Source organism: Lepisosteus platostomus, chromosome 1 (assembly GCF_059453375.1).
Source record: "Lepisosteus platostomus isolate fLepPlt1 chromosome 1, fLepPlt1.hap1, whole genome shotgun sequence".
NCBI lineage: Eukaryota > Metazoa > Chordata > Actinopteri > Semionotiformes > Lepisosteidae > Lepisosteus > Lepisosteus platostomus.
In genome coordinates, this window is record NC_142611.1 from 72,850,718 (window position 1) to 72,863,631 (window position 12,914).

General features: G+C 37.3%; 1 long non-coding RNA gene across 1 annotated transcript; it reads left to right on the plus strand.

Moving 5' to 3' along the window:
- LOC148678693 (uncharacterized) lies at positions 1–3,122 on the plus strand. Its single transcript, XR_015926098.1, has 3 exons — positions 1–85; positions 1,977–2,055; positions 2,885–3,122. It is a non-coding gene; the product is annotated as an uncharacterized LOC148678693 (long non-coding RNA).
- Positions 3,123–12,914: the final 9,792 nt, after the last annotated feature.

The window sequence follows — 12,914 nt, forward strand, 5'->3', positions numbered from 1 at the left end:
GGATAGGAAAATACAGCTGGTTGAGATCCATGAAAATGAAAATTAACCCGTTCAATATTTCCTGATTAATTGGCGGATTTCAACGGTAATAATCAATGGGAGAATTAAAAATCAAGTTCTAGCCCAAGTACCTTGAATAATTATATACGTACTGTAAAAGCTATCAATCATTGCGACTTGCTATAATAAGGATAAAATAAGGAAAGAGCTGTTTCTGTTCTTGCAGTACACAATGCTTATATTTCCAAGCGACAGAGCTCTTATATAATGTTTAGACGTAGCTCAGATTAGCTGCTATCTTGTATCGAATTGAGTTGTGAGTACTTTGCATGGTCTAGAAAAGTGTTTAAACCCCTTGCCAAGATTTCACTCGCACAAGTTTGCAGCTGTTTGCGATCGCACTGTTGACGGGGGTGACAGCGACTTGTGTGATTTTTAGCAGGAATCTTTCAAGTCTTTGTGCCCTTCTTTCACAGACTAATATTATAAACTTCGCGTGAAATATTAAGGGAGTTATAATATGCAGTTTTATCTTCAGTCAAGAGTCAATTTAAACACAGTTCCTTATTAATATAAAACAGCATGAAGATGATTTAAGTTACACAAAGGTAACATATTTACAATATCTTGGAGGCCATTGTTACTAAATCTCTTTTTATATGGTCTTTTTATTTATTTAAACTTACAAAAATATTGTTCCTGTCTGTTCTAAAACATATTCATCCATGCATCCTTATTCTGACAACTTTATCCATCACAAGCAAAAGGTTGCAGGGGAGCTGGAGCCTAACCTGGCAAGCAACAGGCAGAAGGCAGGATACACCCTGGATGGGACGCCAATTTTCCCATCAGTATGTGTTTGCAGTGTGGAAGGAAAGTGTAGCACCCAGAAGGACCCACATGGACAGGGAGAGAACATGCAATCTCCACACAGATGGCATCCCAAGTCCAGAATTGAACCCAGGGTCCCTGTGTTGCAAAGCAGCAAGGCTAACCCATTCGCCACAATGCTCTAAAATATATATATTATTTTATTTTTATTAAAAATATTTGTTATGATATTTTAGCTGCTTTTTTGGTGTAAATGTGATTTTTTAGATTTGTTACTGCAAACACTGAAAGATTGCTTTATTATTATTATATTTAAGTTCTTGCCCAGTAGAACTCAAAGTGATTAAGTCAATTCAACATCAATTCAATAGATGCGTAAAAAAACGAGCATACAAAAGGGAAGCACAAAAAAATGATTTTCTGGGTGCCAGTTTGTTTTTGTCAAAAAAAACCCTGCTGAAGAGAGTTGTCACAAAAATACATGGACTCTGCTGTTGATTGAACATTTCCAAAGAACAAATAGTTTCCAATGGAGTAGCCTTTATTAAATAAAAAAAAAGACAAAGAAGATACAACCACAGTTCCTTGGCCCAGGAAAACCTTGCTGTCACAGAATATTAGGCTTCAATTTTAACAGTGGCCTGTCTGCCTCTAAAATTTCATTTAAATCAAGAACAAGAAAAACTTAAACGTGAAAAGATAAAACCGTTGCTATTAACAATGTAGTCCCCAGCTCCTCTGTAAATGTGGAATAGTGGGCAGGGGCTTTGGTCTAACCATATCCTGAGTAGTGTAATGCCGTTATATCTTTCAGTAACCTAGTCTACTCACAAGTGCTGCACTGAAATACCCACTTCTTTACAAATCTAAGTCACTGGGGATGATAATGTCAACCAAATAAACTAATAGTAATGTAGAATTGGTGACATTTCAGCAATAATTAACTGAACATGGAATATAATCCATTTAGCTGAATTTAATTGCCAGCCCTCTCGGAAAGACAGCATTTTTTCTGACCTATGTCACAGAGTTACCGAAGTGGGAGTAGGGCTGTAATTACTTGAGCTGTGCTTCTAATGGCCAGTATTTCAGGTGGGTATGGAGTGTTTTTCCTCTGTGTCCACACTCTCTCTGTCTTTTTTAAGGTTTTGCTGCCAAGTCAAAGGAAAAAGGAAGGGGGGACACCCTTGACATCTGGTCATCTGCTTACATCTGGTTCCTCAGGTAGGCCCCACTTGTTTACAGTATGTCTGTCCCATGGGCTCATTTAGACAACATCACAGAAGAAAAGATATAAACCTCAGCCAGTGGAGGTTATGGGGTTACCTTGTACCCCCCTCCTTTACCCTGTTCCTGGACTATTAGGACAGGGGGAATATTACCAAGACAAGCTTCACTGTAAGGCTTGCCCCAAGCTTATTTTTGTCGGTATGGTCAGGTAGAGTGAGTATGTGGCAGGAATGAGTTGACTAAGAACCCATGGAGAGTACAGAGGGTGAAGGGTGCGAATGTTTGTGTTTGTGATTTGGGAATGGTTTATATTTTGGAAGTTGGCAAGAAACAGAGAGAGATGGGAACTGTGTGACATTCAAACAGTGCTCCTTGGGACTTTTGTTTTCCTCTGGTTAAAGGGGACTATGTTATTAAGTTGTTTCATCTGAATTGGTATTTTATGGCTACCCTTTTTTGTTTCCTTTTTTTAAGCTGTTCACAATGCTGCCTGATTTGTAATTGTAAGTAGTTATAGGAATAAAGCCGCACTGTGCTGATCTGTGGGTACACTGGTAGCTCTGAGAGATTCTGACCAGCTGTGTACGGAGAAGGGTCCTAGCATCTTTAAAATTGCTGGGTGGCGTAGTCACCTACAGTACTTGCAGATGGTCACTACTGTGACGCCTATTTCATGGAGTTTTTACAAACAACGCTTTTTTTTCCAGGTGCTCAAAGTTTGTGTGTATGGACTAGGCTTTATCAAGACAGTCCAGTCCTTAATGGTAGCTATACTGCAGGTCTTTCAGCTCTTAACAGCTCCATATTGGTTTGTTATTTCCAGTGGTTTCTCCTACACACTACATTTATGAGAGGAATGATACAACCAGATCCAATACCCCAAACAATCATGCTTCTAATGTTGTTTACACCAAGGTCTCTGTGGATTTTACAGCAGAAAAAAATTATTAAAGGGGAAACATTTTCTGCTGAAAGAAAAACCCTCGTCGGATAGGACTGCAGATTGATGGATGTTTGTGCTCTGGAAGAAAAAAAGTCTTATATGCTGTCTCAACACAATAGTGCAGAAGTTAAGTTTATTGTTTTGATTTTAATAAAGATATGTAATAAGAAGCACAGGGAGATTATTAACTTCAGTGGAATGATTTCCTGAATGCCATGTAATGATATACATGTGTCAATGTTTTTGGCTATCTTAGTAAAAGGCTTTAAATTGTATCCAATATATTGTTCTACAACAGGCTGTCGAACAAATAGTAAGTGTGGAAAAAGACAATTCCCAAATACCTCATGATAATAAAGTTTCAAGTCATGAATGTTGACATCAAATACGTAACTTGCATTTTAAAAGTATTCACTGAAGAATCCTCTTCTGCCTGCACAATGGATGTTGATTTATGTGCTAATGTCAACCTCAGTTACATTTAAAAAAACAAGATGTGATAAAATACCGAGTTGTCTGTATGAAAATGTCATTGTTAATAAAGAAACACATCAAGCTGATCTGAAGCTGCAGTTTCAGACTAATGGTGAAAATAAAACAAACAGTGTCTACAAGGTATTACTGTTTTTTCTGGTATATTTCTAATATTCCATGTATTCCTTAAGTTACATCTTGATTCAGACAGAAAATGATAACTGTTACCAAAAATATCAGCTGAGTAGTAGTATGATCAGTTTGTCTCAGATTTTATCCTGTATGAATCAGGTGTTTTACTGCTGGCTAAAAAATAAAATGGGTTTAAAAAGGGTTTTTTCTTTCTTGCATATGGAGGAAAAAATTAACTCCACATGGCACTTCCAGTTATGTAAGCAAAACTATTTTTTAATATTTCTGTTCTCATCACAAAACATCACACTGTTAAAAAAAGTGGCTTTTGCTGTAGAAGTACAACTAATACACAAAATTATGGAACTAACAGGATCCTGAATTTGATTTAAAAATCCATTATTTTCACAGCATGCTCTTAATAGTACTCTTTTCTTCAATATTCACTTTCTGATGCTGGATTTGATTGGAGCCGAAAGTGATGAATGGTTCCTCACAACCTACGGGATACCATTTTTCATTTCATGATGGCCAAGAGGTGTTCACATTCTGGCTTACAAATTCTTAATTTGTGCCCTGAAGAGACATCATATTTTGGGGTTTGGGTTAGGGACAACTTTAACCATCCATCCATTCTAGAATGTCTTTGATCCTGGTGAAGGTGGCAGCAATGCAGAACAACTCTGGACATTCAGGCGGCAAGACAGTATTGGGAGCTGACATTGCTGTTCTCACCCTGCCCAGGAACCCAGTTTATCCCGTGGTAAAGGTTTAAACAACAGGGATGAAAAGATTTTGACTTGTCCTCCATCTTTCTTATTTTAGAGTTCTGATGCTACAATTTGTAAAAGTCTGGGTGGGTTGTACCGTATCTCCTGAGGTATTTAGAGGACACTACTTTTGTACAGACCTATTCATTGCAGGAGGGATTGAGCTATAAATGTAACCCTTGTGTGTTGAAAGACATAGTCCTGTCCAGCCCCATGAGACAAAAAACAACAGAGAAAAATACCTTGAAGAGGACAAAAAGAAACCAAGTGTTTGCAGGAGCAGATGATCTGGGTGTGGACAGAAGAGGGCAGATGCTTAAGGCTGACTGAGGGAGAGGCCTTAATCTGGCAGTGGGTTAACACAATCTGAAGATGATAAGAATTATAATCGTATTGATTATAATAAGAGTGGAATTTAAATAGGACGCTGGGCAACACCCCTACTCTTCTGAACTAAAATTTGCCAGGGCCTCTCTTTAACGAGAGAACTGCAGTCCCAGATTCTCAGACCAGTTATTAAACCTTGGTAACAAAATAAATTAATCAACGGTATTGCGAAATTTTACAAATTCCAAATTAAGCACAAAATCGAGATGGTCGCCATGTTGTCGCAAACTGCTGGTCTCGCGAGAATTGTGATGTGAGCAGCCCTTCCTGCTCACTAGTCATAGTCACTGTAATGACTAATGTAATGCGAAGTGCGAGTGAATATGTACAGATCAGGCAGCAGACATTTCACTGCAGAAACGTCCTAACAAATACTAACGATCTGACATGTTAGTATTTGTCGGCAAAATTGTCTCGAAGTCGAGAGCAATATTTCTGTTGGAGTAAAAGAGATGTACAGTATTTACAAGCCTGCTTGTTTACAATGTAATAGGGCCGCTTCATGTCACCTTTTGTTGCCTCATTCTGAATCGCAGATAATGGCAGATATGGAGCTGCGCATACCTGTAAATTCCATCTATTTTGTAATGTGAATCCAAGGTTTAACACGTTACTGCAGGTGATCCCAGGATAATGCCATAGTCCTTTACTTTCTGAAGATCATGTTTCACATTAAAATAAAATGTTTTTCTGTGCACTACAAACACTCTGCTCTCCCTCCCACTGATATCTTGTGTGTGCTGAGCTTTCTGTTGCACTATGACTGCAGTTGCATCATCCAGGTGGGTGCAGCACATTGATGGTGGTGGAGGGGAGTCCCCATTACCTGTAAAGAGCAGTGAGTGGAGTGTCCAGAAAAGCGCTTTATAAGTATAAGGAATTATTATTAATTACAATATTGGGGAAGGATTACATTTGACATTAAGGTACAAGAAGATAAGGTTACCAAAGGAAAAACAGACAAATAAAAGATTAAGTAAAAGTATGTGAAACATTTCTGAAATGTTTATATATAGAACAATTTTCAAACAACGTCACTTTAAGAAAGGTATTTTTCTCCTGAGTGTTCTTTATATGAGTGTTCTAATAAATAACATGATGAATTTGCATTTATTTTACAATATTTTCTCCCCTCCAGCGAGGTAGACGTATAATGTATCCACCAGTCAAAAATTTTCATTAAAGAAAAGCACCCCTTTGAGAACTGAAATTACTCCAGCGGTTAGTCATCTGTCATGTCAGTCATTTCACTCCTTCCTCAACTCATTCAAAAAACAATTCTCCAAACATACTGCCAAAGCCTCTCTGTGCCCTATAACTTGACCCTCGCTTACCATTGCTGCTCTGTATATGAAATGTCTTGACTTCCTTTCTTGTAGAAGACTGTCACACCAACATTTTTCTATTTGGTAGTCAGTCAGTTTTTAGATGGTCAGCTGAACATTAGAATAATGTGTCGGCATTTGTGAATCAAGATTACTTGTGAAAAAAACACTCATGGTTCTATAATAAGCGCTTTTGTGTTTTAAACGGGTGTCACCATAACATTCAGCCAAGACAGCCATTGATAGGTAAAATTCCCACCAGAGAAATTTATGGAGCTGACAAAACCATCATCAATCTTTATTGCAATTGCTAATGTGGAACATGGATTTGACCAGTAGTTTTTGTGTTTTGTTGAAAAACTGATTAGGTGACTAGCTTTTTGCATACAGCACAGAATATTTTTTATAAAAAATAGAAAACATTATAATGATTAAGGGAATACTTACAGTTCTATAGTGTAGGTTAAGATTCCATCACTCCACAGCAGGGAAGAATCTAATGAGCAAACATAAATTAATCTGTAACCAGCTCCCAAATGTATAACCCACAGCATAACTCGGCTATGAGGTCTTATTTAATTCACATCCTATAAAACTTCTATGGAGGGTTATTTTAATGAGAAGAATACTTTTATTTCGGCATACCGCATACAGTGGGTATAGAAAGTCACCACCCCCTTTCAAAATTTGTACCTTTTGTTGTATGACACTCTGAAAATAAAAACAAATTAAATCAGGCTTGTTCCATTTTTAGTTACACACTGTAATCCACATTAGCCAAAGGAAAATGAAATTCTAAAACATTCTGAAAATTAACTGATATTACAATAGTAAAATACCTTATTTGGATAAGTGAACACCCCCCTTACAATTGCATCTGTAAACTTGCTCAGGTATATCCAGTCACCTTACAGATCACACAACAAACTCATTGGCTTCCACCTGTGATCAATTGTGGTGATTTTGATGAGTTCAGAATAAAAGCAGATGTTTCTAGAGGATTCCACTGCTTGGAAGTGCATTTCAAAGCAAAGAATCCACTATGGGTGGAGAGGAGGTTTCAAAAGAACTTTGAGATAAAGTTCTGGAAAGGCACAAGTCAGGAGAAGGGTATAAAAAGATTTCAAAGGCTTTAAGTATCCCATGGAGCACTGTCAAGACCATCATTAAAAAGTGGAAGGCGTATGGCACCACCCAGACTTTGCCTAGATCAGGCCGTCCCTCAAAACTGGATGACCAAGCAAGAAGGAGACTGATCAGAGAGGCTAGCTACAGGCCTTTATGGCAAAGACTGGTCATTGTGTGCATGTGACAACAATATAATAAGCGCTTCACAAATCTGGCCTGTATGGGAGGGTTGCAAGAAAAAAGCCACTCCCTAAAAGAGCCACATCAAGTCTTGTTTATGTTTTACTAAAAAGCACCTTAAAGATGCTGTGGTCAGATGAGACCAAAATCCAACTTTTTGGCCAGAATGCAAAACAGTACTTCTGGCAAAAACCCAATACATCTTACCTTCCATAGAACACTGTTCTTTCAGTAAAGCACTGTGGTGGCAGCACCCTATAGTGCAGGTGTTTCTCTTCAGCAAGGAAGTTGAAAATGGGAAGATGGTTCACCTTTCAACGTGACAATGACCCAAAGCACACCACCGAAGCAACTGTACAGTGGCTGAAGGACAGGAAGGTGAATGTCCTTGAGTGGCCTAGTCAGTGCCCCGACCTAAATCCCATCAAAAATCTTTGTAATGACTTGAAGAGGGCAGTCCATCAACAGCCACCACGCAGTTTGACTGAGCTTGAACAGTTCTGTAAGGAGGAATGGGCAAATATTCCTCCCTCTAGGTGTGGAAAGTTGGTAGAGATGTATCCAAACAGACTCAAGGCTGTAATTCAAGCAAAAGGTGCTTCCACCAAGTATTAACTCAGGAGGGTGTTCTGTTATCCAACCCAGTTATTTTACTTTCTGATTTTTATTTTTTTATAAGTTTTGCTTTCTTTTTTCACTTGGATGTTGCAAGGTACGATTTAAAAATAAAACTGGAAAAAGTGTGCTTTTATTTTTCTTCTTTTTGGGCTTTAGGGCAAGAAAAAGGTGAACATTTTGAAAGGGGGTGGTGGCTTTCAATATCCATTGTATGTAATTCCATCCACAATCAGTCTTACTTGAGGAATTGTTGAAGACACCTGGCAGGCCAAATTCTTCTGCTAATTATTTTTTAAATAAAACTGCTTTGCTGCAGTAGAAATGGAAGAAAATTGAAGATGCCGTCTCTTCACCTGTTAACAATAAATTTTATTTATTTTTATCTAAAGGTTGGCTTTTAAACTATTAGAGAATGAGATGACAGGGTTGGCTGTGAGACATACCATACCATGTTCTCCAACAATAAATTTCAAATAATATTTCAATCCTTATATCATTTTTTTTGTCATTACTCCTCAGGTTTACAAAATGCTTCACTGTAATATTCCACATAGTCAAAGACTGAACTACAAAAGGAAGCAATAAGGCTGCTGTTTTTCCACAGTTTACCTCAACAGATGTTTCACAGATCTTTCTTGGATGTGATGTCAAAACCCATTACTGGCTGTGTCTTTGGATCCTCTATTCCCAGCATGCAAGCACCACTTTGGTTTAATATCTCAGCAGGAAAACTTTGCTGATGCCTTCTCGAGTTCAGTTTCGCCATATTGGGACAGTGGAGTGATGGATCAGGGGTTACAGCTCCACCTAGTGATGTGACAAGTTCTAATTTTCTTTCATTACATCCTGTGTATAATTAACTTACCAGACTCCCTGAGGAGAATATTAATTACTCTGCTGTAACATAAGAATACTAATTACTAATTAAGTAAGTTACTTAAATTACTAAATTACTACGTTATTAATGAGAGAAGGCTTTTTGAGTTATCTATCCCATTTGGCAATTAATTGTCTCAAGGAACTTACATAGCTGTTTCTTGAGGTAAACCAGGGCATTGGCTTCAACAGTATTCTCAATTTTAATGCATCAATTGACTATTTGACATTGGGACAACCAACAGCCATATTTGCCACATTGCCAGCATGTCCTCTAATTTTTCACATTTAAGTCATTTTCTTTCAGATCCCGTCCAGTTCCACATTCCTTGATAAGATTTCCCTTTAAGGTAAGACAGCACTGTCTTCTTCCCTCTTGGTTTCTCTTCACTAGGCTTGAGTGGCTGAAGCTTCTCATGAACTCTTCATTGATCACCAGGCACCAGAGGATTCAACTCTGTTAACTCCGCATCACCCATTTCCTCATCTGCACCAGTCATGATTCGCTTTAACTCAACCAAGCACTCAAGGATTCATTTAGACTCACTAAAACAAAATCACTTTTACTCAACCTGTTTGGCCACGTACACCTGTCTGTAACCAGCACTTGTGTGTCTAACACAGCAGCAGCAGGTCTGTGGGACAGTCTCTCATCTCACTCTCCACAGACAAGGCCCGGGAACTCCTCTCTCGACGTCTTTCTCTACAATGGAGTGAAGGTACTCTGCTTCCTTGCCAAGTACTGCCCCACTCCTCCAGGGTAACAACGCCTCCAGTCAGCCAGGTTCTGTTGTCTAACCCCGATCCCCAGCAGAGCACTTCAACGCCATTTTGACTGGCAAAAAAACTACTACAGAGCCCACCAGCCAGCACCTGAGACACCCCTCAGAGCAGCTTCACCTGGATTTTCTCAAGCAGCCCCAGCTGGATTTCCCTGACTTGTTCGCTGTATCCCACAGGCCTGTAAGCCAGCAACTGTACATGAATACTGCCACTGAGAACAACTCCTTTTCTTCCCATGTCATTTCACTCTCTGAGAGCAAACCCATTCAGACTACGTGTGCCTTATTGTACGGGTCTTTACAATTAATAGGAGACTTCCTGAAAAAGGAATCCCTTGCTGCCTCACCAGTGTATTGTTAAATGTTTAAGCAATCTTTGTATTTGAAGGCATTTTCCTCATCACTCTATAATTATGCTCTTGTATTTCCTCTAGAAATTACCCTGGGGAAACACATTGCCAGTAATTTCCTAACTAAATGCCAGTTACGCTTTTAAAGAAGGACATAAAGGTGAGGAATAAGCAGTGAAGCAGATTATAAAAAATGAACATTTCTATCAGTTCAAGAAAGAAATATGGGTCCAACCGCAGTTATGTTCTATATTTATAATAGCAAATGTAGTCATCACAATGAAATTAGTATTTTCCATAATATCACATTATTTACATGTACATTGGTAATGAGCCCTATATTTGAAATGACATCCATTATTTTGGCTGTAGTGTTATTCGTATAATTTTGTTGAAGTCATTATATTTCTTATCTGGGAGTTTCTAGATTTTCAGAATATTTTCAGAAGCGTAACCGATTATATGTAAGCATGATATTTATAATATTATAATTCTAATATATTATAATATAAAATATCAATATATTGTGTTATATTAATATTATTAGAATTTATTAAAATGTCACAATAGGCATGACTTTATTATTATTATTATAAATGTCATGTTTATAAATATGGTTTGTGAGACGCATTACAAAAGTAATTCCAGCAGCTACTGTACAGTACATATACATTTGATACTGCGATTACGTAATTAAGCAGCAACTCTCTGAGGTCTTTCTTGCATTCAATACTGTGAGCTCGATATTATGCCAACCATCAAATCATATATATATATGCTCTTGTTTCAGTTGTTTTTAGGAATCACTATCAAGTCCTCAGTCAAATTCAGCACAGTTTTACCTCAGTCATAAAAAGAATTCTCGTCAGGTACCATACAGTTAGATTAAATTATATTTTCTTTGTTTATAGATTCTAGATAGAATCATTCTAACTGAAATTGTGGGTAAGAGTAGGCCTTTATTGTGTATGTTTTAAGAGACCACATGTGATTAAAAAAACCTATAAAATATAAGATTAAAAAACATTTAATCTGGTAACAAAATATGCTAGAAAGATCATTTTAGAAATGTTATTTTTTTAGAATTTTTGCCACTTCTCCAATATGAACGTACTTAAAATAGAAACCCATCATTTCATTATTACTAAAAGACACAAAAGAAGCCTAAATAGCCTTTAATGCTCTTGTAGGACAGGGATTGATGGTGTTTATGGGGTGTTCTCGTGCTTGTGCTTGAAGAGGGTTTTTTTTTTTAGAAATTTCAGAAATAAAACAAAAATTAAATCTTTGTTTTCGTGACAGACGGAGAGCAGAGAGGGAGACTATGAGGGAAAGGAGATATGTGCTTTAAACTCCCTTTATGTATTTTGTTGTTTTTATATTATCTGTTTTTTCTTGACAACAATAAACAATAAAACTTGTTTCTTAGGTATGTTATTTGCATATCTTGTTTTGCATTTGTAGAGAAACTGCACTTACTGTGAGTATTTAATGTGTCTGCATCTGCACACACAAGAATAGTCCCTTGGAACTGTCACTGAACTGATGGTACCTAGAAGACAGTCATAACTTATTATAAGCTTTTTACACTCTGCTCCGGAGCTACAGACATCCCCATCCTACTTGCAGTTGGGGGAGTTTAACATCCTTTTCATGTGTCAGACTTTACTTATAGGAGTCTGGAGCAATTAAATGATACTCAAAATGTAACTGAAATAGTATAACCTGGTAAAGTAAAGGATCTAGAATGGATATCAGCAGAGTTAAAGTGAGGGGAAGACCGTTCTTTTGCTTGTCCTAAGTCTAGTTTAGGAAACAATTTCGTACCAGCAATATTTGTGATGATATAGTGTGATAAACATAAAGACTATAACATATTTTAAATATATTTATCGACCAAGAAATTACTTCCCTATGTCAACGGGATACAAGAACAAGCTACATTATTTTTCTGATTTGTTTCAAAATGAATAAAAAACTACTGGTGTCGGGTTTCTTAGCCTTTAGCCTAACATGAGACAGCAATTGATCTGCAGTGTATAACCGACCTGTCACGTAAAGTTATCATCTCATTAATCACTGCTCACTAAAGTAGGCTTTCTAAACATACTTTGCTGCAAAACCATAATTAAATTGTATTTTGCACAAAACAATATGTATTCATATTATTTTACAAAAGACCAAATTACTCAAAAGATCAGGTAAATAAACTACAGTGCATACACTGCTGTACAGTACAGCAGTATTGAAAGTTGAATAAATTTCTTACCCAGGGGTCATATTCTGTAACAATAACAGATATGAATCCGAACTATTGCTGAATTAATGCAGACTGTTTATCAGTTTTATGTTTTCCATGTTTCCCCAGCAATGTCAATTTCAGACATTTTCTACCTCAAAATGGTAAATATGCCTTTGAACATACAATTCCTAGTTTTCAGCTGAAACACAGGAGGCCATAATCTAATAGCTGAAGAAAAATGCAAAAGCTAATGCTATTTGTAGAGTTTGCACCTGGAGCCTCATGAAATTAATAAAAGGAAACATAGTTGGATACCTCACACATCTCATTAACAAGCAATCTTAATCAACAGGGGCAGTGAGTTCAATTCCCCAGTGTATTCCTTTTTAAAAACATATTCCTGCAACGATCTGCTGCAGAATGAGTTGGTGATCTGGCAAAAGGTGAAGAAAATAAGAAAGCTGCTGAACACTGTAAAATGCCAATGTTTAGTGTCTTGTCTTCTCAGTACGGACCGCACATAACCCATTAGAGGGGTAGTCTGTAGTTACAGGAATTATGCTCCATTTCATGCAACCAAGATTGAATTCATGATGATTTTGAACAACATTTGAGACCTAAGCTTGTAATTTTATAAAACCTCAAA